At 40.6% G+C, this 14,701-nt stretch overlaps 1 protein-coding gene across 1 annotated transcript in view; it reads right to left on the bottom strand.

Moving 5' to 3' along the window:
* The window catches only part of LOC136866901 (zinc finger protein 16), a 257,206-nt gene extending 252,952 nt beyond the window's left edge, over positions 1 to 4,254 (bottom strand). The window contains exon 1 of the mRNA XM_067143997.2: positions 4,078 to 4,254. The gene's annotated coding sequence lies outside the window, so the exon portion shown is untranslated. The remainder of the gene's footprint in view (positions 1 to 4,077) is intronic.
* Positions 4,255 to 14,701: the final 10,447 nt, after the last annotated feature.

Here is a 14,701-nt window from a genome sequence, read left to right on the forward strand (position 1 = left end):
CTCAGAGCAAAGCGATTTCCTCCAATATGAAGAACAAACTCATTGATGAGATGCAGAATATACCCGATTCATATGAAATAATTTTGCATGAATCAAAAACAGTTGCCAAATCAGTTGGTATCTCCTCTCACTTTGTTACTAGGATGTGACATTATAGGCTACCAAATGCAGAAGAAAACACATTTGAAGACAAACTTAAACTACAAGTAACAAATGAATTCAAGTTTATTGTAGCTGCTCCTGTTTTGGATTTTGTCATGACAGATTTTAAGACTGTATTTGCCGGTTCTGAACTGAAACGTGATCTTATTCACCAATTTTGACTTTCATGACCACGGAGGTGATCAACTCGAAAATCTATGATCTTCTTTCCAAGCACCCTTAAGACTTAGCTTAAACAAAGATATAATGATTATTAAAAGCATCCACAACACTGCATTTGACTCAGAAAAATACCCACCTTAGCTTCTCAACTTCATCGTTGAGAAAAACTAAAGCTATTATCATTCACAAGTACACCGGAATAAAGCTTGTTCCACAAATCCAGTAATTGTGCCTCCTGCAGAAAGGTACATCAGCAAATTGGTCAACTCTCTCAAAACCTGGCAGGGAATGCCAACTGAAGAGAACGCTCTGAGACATTTGACAATTTCAGCCATAGAAAAGTAATTCTTTATAGCAGAATTTTATGATGATGTTCACCAGTTTAGCAAGAGAAAAAAATAGGAAGATGTAAAATTTAGTTTAATGTGTTAACTGAAACATGTCACTAAGTTAAGTTCAATTTTAACACGTATATAAATAATTTCTTAACCCTCAGCAAGTATTACTTTCCTATTCCGTTTTTACATTACTAGCGCTTTATTTTAAAATGTTTTACCAGGCTAATGTAACATAATTAAAAGAAGAAAACAAAGGCCTATGCCTAATTAATTTTTATTGTAGACTTATTACATGAGTAAAATAATCCTAAAAGACGTACACTTGCTAAACAGTCCAAACAAACTGATTAATGGATAAAATGTCAGACCCAAATCAATCAGACTCCACTGATCTTCATTTAATGCTATCGACCATATAGCAGATTCCCTATCTGTTGTTTTCCTAGCATTTTCTTTTCTTTTTGTTAAATGATTGCAAAGGAATTGGAAATTTATTAAACATCTCCCTTGATGAATTATTCCAATCCCAAACGCCCCTTCCTATAAATGAATATTTGCCCCAATTTGTCCTCTTGAATGATTGCAAAGGAATTGGAAATTTATTAAACATCTCCCTTGATGAATTTTTCCAATCCCAAACGCCCCTTCCTATAAATGAATATTTGCCCCAATTTGTCCTCTTGAATTCCAACTTTATCTCCATATTGATATCTCCTCTACTTTTAAAATCACCACTCAAATATATTTGTCTAATAACATTATTTCTCATCATCTCTTCACTGATGGCTCAGAACATACTGCTTAGTCGAGCAGCTCATCTCCTTTTTCCCAAGCCATACCATCCCAAACTTTGCAACATTTTTATAACACTACTCTTTTGTCAGAAATCACCTAGAAGAAATGGAACTGCTTTTGTTTGGATTTTCCCTAGTTCTTGAATAAGTAATCCTGGTAAGGGTCCCATGCACTGGAACCACACTCGAGTTGGAGTCTTACCAGAGACTTATATGCCCTCTTCTTAACATCCTTACTACAACCCCTAGATGCCCTCATAACAATTTATTTACAATCCCATTTATGTAAATACCCAAATGAAGATCTTTCCTTATATTAACTCCTAGGCACTTACAATGATTCCGTCAGGAACTTTCACCCCATCAACACAGTACTTAAAACTGAGAGAACTCTTCCTATTTGTGAAACACTCAAATTGACTTTTAACCCTGTTTACAATCATATCATTGCCTACTCTCCATCTCAAAACATTATCGAGGTCATTTTGCAGTTGCTCACAATCTTGTAACTTATTGGCAATGTTTACAGTGCACTCCGCAATGTTAGTAACAGGAGGCACGAATAAGTGGTGCGTGCAAAATTGCTGTCCTTTGTTTAATACTTGGGTTTCCACTAATAGCTCTGAGGTAAGTCGAATAGCACTGCCTCCAACTGTTAGTTGCGGGTTTGCTATGGCTGTACATTTCTTCTTGCCGTGCAGACAGTATGCGCCGTGGCAATAGAAAAGAGCCTCTCGAAGGGAGTGGGGCCCCAAAGGGGCCACTGCTCCCATGACAGAGATTGGCCTGGATGAGCAAAAATATGTTAAAGCTAATAAATGTTTATTTCTTGCCATAAGCCCCAAGATTACAGGAAGAAATGAGAGAGTGTAAGGTTGCAGTCTGACGCTATGACACTTTCAAACTTCACTGGCCACTTCAACATGTTATATTCAGCAATGGTTAGTAACAAAATCTCGGCCTCTTTATTGGTGTCAATGAAGTCATCTTCTTCCATACGTCAACCAATCCCTGTATAGTACTGCATAAGCAATGGACTATGGCATCTAAAACAGAATTTTGGTTATAAAAGTAAATATACTTCTGTGGTGGGTGGGTTGGTCCCTGGCAAGCATATTGAACATATCTCTCTTCCAGAATCATTTTTAGGTAAGAATGATAGCACCGACACTAACATATTAACCCAGTGCCATGCAAATATTTTCCTTGAGAAATGTACTTTGGAATATGAGTATTTTTTTCTGGATGCTAAAATGGTTACAAACGCATACTGCACCAAACTAACAACAATTAACTGAAGTCTTTTAAGGTATGGTACACCTTGAAACATCCATCTATGTGGAGGGCAACTTTGCATCTGTTGCACTCGAAGCAAGATTCCTTCCCGATTCCACGCTCAAAACATACTTCACATCTCCTTGATGTGGCTGATTTACTTGCTGTAGGAGTAATCTTTTCAGGAAAATGACCCCAGTGCCTTCCCTGTAGTCTCATTGGTGCGCTACCTTGAGAGGTCCTGCTATAGTGGCATAATCAGGAAGGGTGACAACTTCCAGAATTTTATTTGCATATGCATTGGTTTCCTTGCAAATCCCCCCCCCCCCCGCCCCACAAAAAGGTGTCAGTAAGAAACTGACTCACAACATCATATTTTATAGCATTATCACCCAGACGCCTCATGACCACAGCATTTAACTCCCGAACAACTGCATAAGAGTTACCTTTCGGAAAATTACTGACCAAACTCCATTTTCAATTGTTCGATGCTGTGAGGTTATATTTCATCCTCACTATCACTTTCACGAGCGGAGTCACAGTTCTCAGATGCACTATCACTGCTAAAACTACTATCAGATAATTCTGAGATATCTTCATCACCACAATCAAGCGGAAATTGCATAAATCTTTCCTCTTCCTACTCACCATGTTTACATGACATCTTGCTCCATGGTAGCATTCATTTCATGAACAAGATGACCAAATTTAGAAGCAAAATAAACATTGACAAAATAGCATTCGCATTATAACATTGGCGTGTAAACACGCTAGAACTATCTAGGAATGTAATTCTAAAGTACAATATCACAATCGAAAGACGTGTACACTTGAGTACACGGGAACGGTTGTACCCGTCATTGCATATTAATGCATGTGGAACTCTTGATGGTTGTACCCGTCATTGTATCAGAATGGGTTAAGTAATAATCCTTGCAGAGTGCACTCGAAATTTCTACCAGCTTATCCTATACAGAACATCATCATTTGCAAAAAGCCTCATCTCTGATTCCATTTCTTTACTCATATAATTTATATATAACAAAACATACAGGTCCAATAATACTGCCTTGAGGAATTCCCCTCCTAAGTATTACATGGTCAATAAAGCTCCGCCTACTCTAATTCTCTCAGTTCTATTTTCTAGATATATAGCCACCCATTCAGACACCCTTTCATCTCTTGCCAGTAAGCAGCCATGATCTACCCTATTAAAAGTCTTAAAGAGATCACTTTACACAAGCCAACCATTGCCAATTCACTTGTAAGTGCCGCCAAATGATATTAGATACATTCATTAGGGTTTGTTTTTTGTATAAAAATACGTACTGGAAAATAAACCTTACCTGATTTCGTATCAGGCACCGTACGATGTTATGTTCTTTGTTGAGATCTAGAAGACTGGCAACAACAGACTCCAACTTTATCAGCAGTGTGTTAAAGGCTGTGGACACAGTGTTAAATGAAAGAAATCACAATTACTTGAAGAAAATCTTAGAGATATAGCAAATCTACGAAACAAAAACTGCGCGCGTTGTCCTACAGACACCACACAAATTAGAATAACATTGAATTACAAGCCAACCACTTCGAACGTAAAAATGCAATAGTAAATAATTCTTCACTCTCGTATATCAGGGCGTTCTTCGTCTGTACGGATATACACCCGGTACAATTTACTTACCTCCAAGTAACTTTATACTTCAGAGACAAGCTGCACTTCACTATCCAACTGCCGGTATAAAAAAACCAAATAGTTATTATTATTATTATTATTATTATTATTATTATTATTATTATTATTATTATTATTATTATTATTATTATTATTATCATCTGTTTACCCTCCAGGTTCGGCTTTTCCCTCGGACTCAGCGATGGATCCCACCTCTACCGCCTCAAGGGCAGTGTCCTAGAGCTTCAGACTCTTGGTCGGGGGATACAACTGGGGAGAATGACCAGTACCTCGCCCAGGCGGCCTCACCTGCTATGCTGAACAGGGGCCTTGTGGAGGGATGGGAAGATTGGAAGGGATAGACAAGGAAGAGGGAATGAAGTAGCCGTGGCCTGGAGGAGAAGTGGGAAACCACGGAAAACCACTTCGAGGATGGCTGAGGTGGGAATCGAACGCACCTCTACTCAGTTGACCTCCCGAGGCTGAGTGGACCCCGTTCCAGCCCTCGTACCAGCAGAGCCGGGAATCGAACCCGGACCTCCGGGGGTGGCAGCTAATCACGCTAACCACTACACCACAGAGGCGGCTAATATTATTATTATTATTATTATTATTATTATTATTATTATTATTATTATTATTATTATTATTATTATTATTATTGAAGAGTGATTACCTGCACTGGGTCTCAAAATTCGACCGAGCGTACAGTATATGTTCGAATGTATGATACCCTAGGGTTCTTCTTCTTGTTTTCTTCTTTCTTGATACTTATGGACTTTTTTTACTGTCGTCCAGCCACTATGCGAATAATAACAGACAGAATCTAGAAAACATAAGATAAGTCCAAATTGCACATATTAATGGAGGGGTTCAAAACTGTTGTCTCTGAAATCAGTCTAGGTATTCACAGTTCACACACGAACAAATCTTACACTTAGTTCAAAATGGAAGTCGGAACATAGCGTCCAAGGGTACCGTAGATAAGAGAAGTAGGAAGAGGACAAAATCATTAATCACCTGGAAATATGATCGAACTGTGGACATGTCATGCAAATTCCCGTATGGAACGAAAAGTTTTTGAAGTTAGGGTGACAGGTATAGAGGGGTTCGCTCATGAGACTAGGGGATTAAGCAAAGAAGCGAAAAGGGAGGTGAGACATGGGAAGAAGCACAGGGACACAAAGGTGCTAATCTTCATGCCGAAGTCTTGGCGACTTTTTACTACTCAAACACGACCGGGTCTACAATTCGGAGAGACAAACATGTAGGAGGGGAGAAAAGGAAAAAAAAAGTAAGAGGAGGGTAAACAGTGAAGGATTGAGGAGGAAATGAGATAAATACCAGAGAGTGTAGTGTATAGATAAGAGTACTAACCTAAAACTATAACACGCGATGATTGATCTAGTTGACAAAAGAGGAATGCACCGGAAATACGTATGATAATGTACGAAGCACGAGTATTGGGGGTGACAAAAGACAGTAGCTATGTGTAGTAGCGAGAAGGACAGTAGCAACAGGAGTAAAGTATAACAGAAAGCAAAAGTAAACTAAGACCAAAAGAAAATGAGTGAATAAACTTACACGCCAGTGAAATAGGTCAGTAAAATAGTCTTGAACTTGTAATGGTTATAGAGTCAATTGAGCATCAACAAGGAATTGATTAAGAACTGTAATGATGTCAGGTGATAGATCAAATAACAGACAGGAAAGACAGGTGGGAAAGGGAATTTTCATTCGTGTCAGACTAGTGAGTAGCTTACGACGGGGGGAAAAATAAACAGGACATTGAAAAAATAGATGGTGACTATCCCCTTCTAAATCACCACACACACAGGTAGGCTGATTAACTAAATGAAAACGAAACTTGTATTGCGGGGTAAGGGAATGGTTGAAGCGTAAGCGAATTATGTTAGTAACATGTCGGCGTGTACATGTGCCCTTGGAAAACCAAGGTAATACCCTACAGTCTCTTCGCCAGTATCGTAAAACCGAGTACACAGCAGCTTAAACGAACTCCTGCAGATACTTCACCAGAGCAACAAAACAAGGTTTTGGGTATCAAATTTATCCTCTGTCCTGATGCATAATCAGTTCAATTTAGCGGTCTCTAGGCAGTGAGATGTTGCTGACACAAATGTCATACTCCATCCTCTCTTCAACAACATGAACCTAGTACCCGCAAATTAGGATTTGCTTTCCTCTTTTCTAGTTTGATTGGATATCTGGATATCTGAGGTTGTCCAAAATGTGTAAACATGAAGACGTTTGTTGTGTGTTTGTACGTCACAATTCTTATCTCAAGAAATCCACTATCCTCAACGGCTTTAATCACCTTCTGGAAAAAATACGCAGCCTATTTCCAGTCATTCGACCGGGTTAGGAATGGAATGAATGAAGACCCATCTAGCAGCGAGGATAGTAATCGTGCCGGCTGCCGAAGCCTGCTTTATTTTCACGTTGCTTTACGTCGCACCAAAACAGATAGGTTGTATGGCGACGATCGTACTGGGGCTAGGAGTGGGATGGAAACGGTCATGGCCTTAATTAAGGTGCAGCCCCAGCATTTGCCTGGTGTGAAAATGGGAAAGCACGGAAAATCATTTTCAGAGCTGCCAATGCCGAAACCTATCGCACTTCTCCGGGCCTATGATTAATGAATGACAGATGAAATGAAATGATATTCGAGAGTGTAGCTGGAATGAGAAATGACAGGGAAACCGGAGTGTTCGAAGAAAAACCTGTCCCGCCTCTGCCTTGTCCAGTACAAATCTCACATCGAGTGACCTGGATTTGAACCACAGAACCCAGCGGTGAGAGAACGGCGCGCTACCGCCTGAGCCGCGGAGGCTCCATCACCTTCTCAAATAAGGTGAAAAGGCACAGATGCGGGAGTAACCTGAGGATATCCAATTACTTCTTTTATTAGATCCTTCCCTAGATAAAGCTGACAGCCACTTTTCTCTTAATTCCTTGCACGAACGGAAAGAAACCAGTACCAACACCTTAAAATCACGTTTGAAATATATATAAGCATAACATGATTAATTCATTTCAGACGCCAAAAGACCTATCTGTGTCGATGCGACGTAAAGCCCGTAGCAAAAAATAAATAAAATAAAATCATTTCACAGTTCTATACAAAATATCTCTTAAACGAACGGATGTGACCAGACACGTTTACTCATTGTACGAAATAACTCAGGTTTTCACACACATTCATGCACCAATAACACAGTACTACACCCACACTGACAGCGAAGATTGTGCGTCTACTGCTGCACTCTTACGGCGACTTGGAGAAATATTGGTAGTCGCGCCTTCCTGTGTTAAACTAGTGGCATAGAGCAGGCAGTATAGGAGGATCGAGACGGCGGTGTACGAGATATACAAGGCCGGGGAGTGGACAGCTAAAATTGCGGGTCGCAAGTAGTTTTACGATTGTCCGCTAGAGGTCTCGACATCGTACTATGCTGCTCGCGTGAAATACATTTAATTAATAGTACATGTTGGTTTTAAAGACGTAAAAATCTACAGATAATGAAGTTAGGACCACCTAAATGTGATTTCGAGGGATTGGATTTAAGTGGTATTTGGAATTGTTTTAGACGAAGTCAAGTGCAATAAATAATAAAAGTAATACATTAAAATGATTTACCATGATCACTGCGCGTATCTTTCACATTTTTAAGATCTTCCAACTTAAAGGTTTTATCCTGAAGCTCTTTCCAAGTCAAGAGCATCTGTAATCGTACGAGCTTCATTGTCGTTTAAAAGTCTTGTAATGAGAGTTGCATACACTCGTCATATGTCAATGCTTCTGTGAACTTCGGAACAACAAAAACGTTATTTTAAACTAAATTCATATTTCCCAGATAACGTAATGAGTGACGCTTAAAATTCAACACATTTTACAGGAAGTAAACACATTTTTGAGGGGTAGCGTAATGCTCCACGATCTTTCATCCTAATGAGGCACATCAACGGACTGTCAGTAGTGGCCGAGGATATCTGTCCCAAGCATGATTCAGAGTTGATATTTTCTTCCGCAATTCGAACAAGATAACCACATATCATGGCCAAGGAAGACAACTCCATAGTGACAGGTTTCTTTTCTAAGTCACACCGATACAGATAGGTCTTATGGTGACGATGGGATGGGAAAGGCCCAAGAGTGGGAAGGAAGCGGCCGTGGCCTTAATTAAGGTACAGCCGCAGCATTAGCCTGGTGTCAAAATGTGACAGGATTTCAGAAAAGGCATGCTGTTATTCTTAATATCAATAGCATCTATGATCATATAAAACTACCGGGCGGGTTGGCCATGCGGTTAGGAGCGCGCAGCTGTGAGCTTGCATCCGGGAGATAGTGGGTTCGAATCCCACTGTCGGCAGTCCAGAAAATGGTTTTCCGTGGTTCCCCATGTTCACACCGGGTGAATGCTGGGGCTGTACCTTAATTAAGGCCACGTCCGCTTCCTTCCCACTCCTAGTCCTTTCCTATCTCATCGCCGCCATAAGAACTATCTGAATCGGTACGACGTAAAACCAATAGTAAAAAAACTTTCAGATATTTTAGGCCTATTAAAAATAGTACATCAGAAAGAAAATGCAATAATCAGGAATTGATTATTTAGTTTACCTCCGAGCGTCTCATCAAGTATTTCCAGAACTGTTGTTGATAAGGGATCCTAACGTTTCCTCCACGCATGTCAAACTCATGACTTCGTAATTAAGGTTTTCTTTAACGAGGTGGTGGTGATTATTGTTTTAAGAGAAAGTACAACTAGGCAACCGTCCTCTACATAACACTAATCAGAGGGGAAAATGAACGGATCTGATACTTGGAAAATGAAGACATCTGCTAAAGGAAGACAAGGGCTCCCTAGGCTTGGGGAACCTAATACCATCGGGGTCGGAAAAACAAGAGTTGATCAAGAGAGGTCTGATAGGATAGATGAAAGTGAGGAGCCTGGCACAAGTCAGTGGAAGCAATGCCAGGACTCAGTTAAGAGCCCCATGGTCGCTAACCCACGCTCCACATTTCAGAGTCCCTGGGGCCCCTTTTAGTCGCCTCTTACGACAGGCCGCGGATACCGTGGTTGTTTGTGTACCGCCCCCACCCACAGAGGGATCTTTAATGAGGGATGTTATTCTAGTTTTCTTCATTCAAAAGCCAACACAGGCCTAATTCTTAAGTGTATTTTGATGCGGTAGTCGGAGGCAGTGAAATTATCAAATGAATCTGGAACCCATAAACTGAAGTCTCAATATTTAAATTGTAAACTACAGACTCCGGATGACGTCCCTAGCGACCAAACCGAACCTAATATATATACCGCGCCCCGCTGTAGCTCTTATCCACTTCTCCTTTGAACAATGCTCCATTAGCATGTTTCTCAAATGCAATGTTTTACTATGCAAATGAGTTGTGTCGATCTCAGTTCAATATAAAACTTATGTATTTCCATCGATGCGCTACAGAGCATGATATTTATTGACGATTTTTTCTTTTACGAGGCGACTAGGTTTTATCTTTTTGACACATATCTTTGCCTTGCCGTTTAACAATGGAGCGCAGGCTCTGTTTCGGGTGGATTTTTAACTTTACTTCGTTCATATCGTAAGTTCTGTGTGGATATAGTTGTTACTTTATGACTGCGATGTTTGTAAATCATTCTTCACAATCCTTGATAACTGGTCGATGTGTGTGAGTGCATGTGCTTGTCATTATGATTACTGTTCATCTGGAATTTTGGTCTCCGTCTCTTCGCATTTTTGGTGCACTTCGCCATCTATGAAGCCATGACTTTCATTTGGGTCGTGCGAAACTCGAGCTTGATGGGCTTTGGTACATGATCCTGCCTGTTTCCCCTGATTATATTAAAATAAAATATTTATATATTTATATAGTGCACGCTTCTTGTTGGAATATGCGAGACCTGGGACTGCGTTAAGGTGACTCATGTATTGTGTATTGTCACGCCGTGTGAATGTTTCGAATGAATGCTCGTGTCTGAACGAAGTGAAAGATGGGCTATCGATTAGTTTATTTATATTTTAATTTTTTGATCTTGTTTCTGTACATTATTTTCCTTCTTGGTACAGCTTTGTTTACTTATTTGGCCATGTCCTTATTTTGGGTTCGGCCTAGCCACCTGTCGGCGATGTCTATCGTCACGCATGCCTGTAATCCTCTGTTGTTTTACATCTCTGGACCAGAGATGCTGTACTCAGCGCCTTGTTGATACCTTCCTTTAATTTCTTGCGTTTTATGTTGATTTCTCTGGTCGTGTGGGCTGACATTCTTTTGTGTGCGGGAGAGTTCTATTGTTGTCGCGCGTATAGCGAAAGGAAAGATATGCGGTGTGAATAATGTAAACTCGTAAAAGGATTACCGTGAGCACGGCAATTTGATTGGAATGCTAATTGTAACGACGTTGTTACTGAATCAGTGAGCTGCTAATAATATACTTTTAGTGTTTAGTTATCTATTATGTTCTCACACCTCGATGTCGAGAGGCACGCTTGAGAAGGTATGTTTGTGTTTGATTTATTGGTTTGTCTTGTACAATTGGCTTCTTTTTCATGCTTCTTGTTTTAAATACTACTTTATTAATAAACCCTGTCCTTATGTTTCTTCAGCGTTTCATTTATAGTGGTCTTTGGTTGTTCATTGATAACGAGGGCCATCTTCAGTTCAGGGCTGTCTTTCTGCCTTCCCTAATCGCAATCCTCCCGATATGCGCTTTTAATTACATCGTGTTAGATCTGTAGGGGAGGGGTTCGGCACAAACTTGATCGGCTGGAAATGATTGAAAACTCCAATGTTCTCCTTTCTTTGACGAATTGGACTTACAGTACGGTAAACCACATTTTATAGTGTATATGAAATCTACTTGGAGTTCATTTGAACACTAACAGTAAGTGAAATCTGTAAGTAAACTTATTAAAACACTTTTCTCCATATGTTGATACACTACAACACATGCAAACTATAACACGAGGTCGAGACATCTGGCGGCGGTACTGTGAACCTGGATGGGGACGGTTTTTATGCTCAGAACTTGCGCACACTTCCCGGCCTCGTATATCTTGTAGGCAACGACTGAACACATTATTCCTGTTTGATGTGTTTGGCCTCACTTACTGTTATCCAGTCTCAATACTTGTTTATAAAAGTGCTCACTCCAGGATGATTAATTCGCAACGCACATAAAGAATAACTCTTGGACATATAAGAAAATAGATACAGACTTGACGTAAATTGTCGGTATTGCCAATATATTCATACATCACATGTTGAATGATTTGCCCTTCGCCGTCTCGATCCTCCTATAGCCTACTCCCTGCTCTCTGCGAGTCTTTTTTCGACACCGCCGTCTCGATCCTCCTGTATTGCTTGCTCTTTGCGAGCCTTTTGCATCTACGCTGCGACAAAATTTCTCTGCCAGATTGCAGACATAGACGCACAATGTTCTAAACTTATTCTAATGACGACAGTTTACGAAACACTATGCAGTATGGTCATATGTTCACTGAAGCTCGTAAATTACACCAGTAATATTAAATATCGGCAACATTACTTTATGAATTCGCATTTGGCCTCTTCATGCACAATTTAAAGATTTTCCTGGACGAAGGCTTGAAGTGGTACCGTACATTTTGTGTTCTTGCCAACGCAATATCAAATACCCTAACAGAGGTCTTACGAACTTGGTTAGAATAATATCACTACCAGTTTGCTGATGTTCTTTGACCTCACACTGTAACAAAACACATTCGGAATTTTTTTTGTTATTTGTTTTACGTCGCACCGACACAGATAGATCTTATGGCGACGATGGGATAGGAAAGGCCTAGGAATGGGAAGGAAGCGGCCGTGGCCTTAATTAAGGTACAATATCAGCATTTTCCTGGCGTGAAAATGGGAAACCACGGATAACCCTCTTCAGGGCTGCCGACAGTGGAGTTCGAACCCACTATCTCCCGGCTGCAAGCTCATAGCTGCGCGCTCCTAACCGCACGACCAACTCTCCCAGTATTCTGAAAGGGAAGACGTCGCAAGTCCTCGTATTACGCTCGTACGTTTAAAGGACTTCGACAATAGGGCACAGCAGCTTAAACGAACTCCTGCAGATGCTTCACCGGAGTAACAAAACACGAATTTCGGTATCAAATTTCTCCTCTGTCCTGATGCATAATCAGATCCATTTAGCGGTGTCGAAGCACTAGGCAGTGAGACAATGCTGAAAGAAATGTCACTCTCCATTCTCTCTTCAACAACACGAACCTAGTACCTGCTAATTAGGATTTGATTTCTTGTTTCTAGTTTGATTGGAATATTATCGTCTGGATATCTGAGGTTGTCCAAAATGTCTAAACATAAAGACGTTTGTTTTGTGATTGTCCGTCACAATTCTTATCTCAAGATATCCACTATCCCCCACGGCTTTAATCGCCTTCTGGAAGAAAATCCGCAGCCTGTTTCCAGTCATTCGACCGGGTCAGGAATGGAATGAATGAAGTCCCCATCTAGCAGCGAGGATAGGAATTGTGCCGGCTGCTGAAGTCCGTCGCAATCCTCCAGGGCAATCATTAATGAATAACAGATGAAATGAAATTGGAGAGTGTTGCTGGAATGAAATATGACAGGTAAAACGGGAGGATTCGAAGAAAAACCTGTCCAGCCTCCGCTTTGTCCAGCACAAATCTCACATGGAGTGACCAGGATTTGAACCTCAGAACCCAGTGGTGAGAGGCCGGCGCGCTGCCACCTAAGCTACGGAGGCTCCATCACCTTCTGAAATAAGGTGTAAAGGCACAGATGCGAGAGTAATCTGAGGATATCCAATTGCTTCCTTTATTATGTCCTTGCCTAGATAAAGCCGACAGCCACTTTTCTCTTAATTCCCTTCTAGACGGTATTTCATGGAGTCGTTACCGCAGGCATTGGCATTCTCTTTGTCGGGACGATGAACTGCGAAGACATATACCAGAGCACACTGGTGAGTCTAATGCACCAGACCGTATCTTCTCCGGCTGCGAACCACCTTGCTGAGATTAGCAAAATAGTACACAACAGTTGAATATTTCGGCAAAGAATCTGAAGTTTTTAGTTCTACGAAAAATACACCTTGCACGAACGGAAAGAAACAAATACCAGCACTTTTGAAATATCTATAAGCATAACCAGTTCTATACAAAATATCTCTCGTACGAACGGAAGTGACCAGACACGTTTATTCATTGTACGAAATAACTCAGGTTTCCACACACATTCATGCACCAATAACACAGTGCTACACTCACACTGACAGCGAAGATTGTGCGTCTACTGCTGCACTCTTACGGCGACTTGGAGAAATATTGTTAGTCGCGCCTTCCTGTGTTAAACTAGTGGCATAGAGCAGGCAGTATAAGAGGATCGAGACGGCGGTGGATTTGCCACACAGTTCGAATGGAAGCCAGAGCGTACTGTCTGATGTTAAACAAATAAAGAATGAAGGTTTCTTGGCTTTGCTGATGGTAGGGGGGTTGGGTTGTCTTAATGCTACCCAGTCACAAATCGGGAGTACAACTTTACTATCTGTTATAAGAAGAATCCACATTAAACACACACAATAATAACGAAGCACTTATTAACAAAAAGCACTGTGCTATACACACGTTATTGAACGGATGCTATAGACCAAATTGAACAGATGCTGTGTTCATATGACAATGGAACGTAGGAGTCGGAAAACTTTGTGAAACAAAAAAGATCATTTTCTTACAAAATTAATTTAAAGTCATCAAGAAACTGGTTCATAAGTTTAAGGATGTTGGAAGAGGGTTTTAATAATAAACAAGAAATGCTAGTTGGTAAAGGGATGTGTAACTGTACCAGTTGCTTTAATAATGTATGTCACAAGGAAGAATACTCAGGACATTGGAAGAGCAGATGATTACTCTCGCCACATGTACAGTGGGGGAGGTTAGTGATATTAAAACAATATTTGTATAGAGGAGTGAGTGCATGATTGAACCGTAAACGTATAATATTAATAATATATCAATAATATACACTGACTGACAGAGCAAATGCAACACCAAGGAGGAGTGGTTCGAAAGGGATGAAAGTTGGGGAAAAAACAGAGACGGCACGGACGAATAATGGATGTTTATTTCAAACCGATATGCAGGTTACACAATGCGCACGGCATCGACTCAGTAGGATGTAGGACCACCGCGAGCGGCGATGCACGCAGAAACACGTCGAGGTACAGAGTCAATAAGAGTGCGGATGGTGTCCTGAG

Source organism: Anabrus simplex, chromosome 3 (assembly GCF_040414725.1).
Source record: "Anabrus simplex isolate iqAnaSimp1 chromosome 3, ASM4041472v1, whole genome shotgun sequence".
Classification (NCBI taxonomy): domain Eukaryota; kingdom Metazoa; phylum Arthropoda; class Insecta; order Orthoptera; family Tettigoniidae; genus Anabrus; species Anabrus simplex.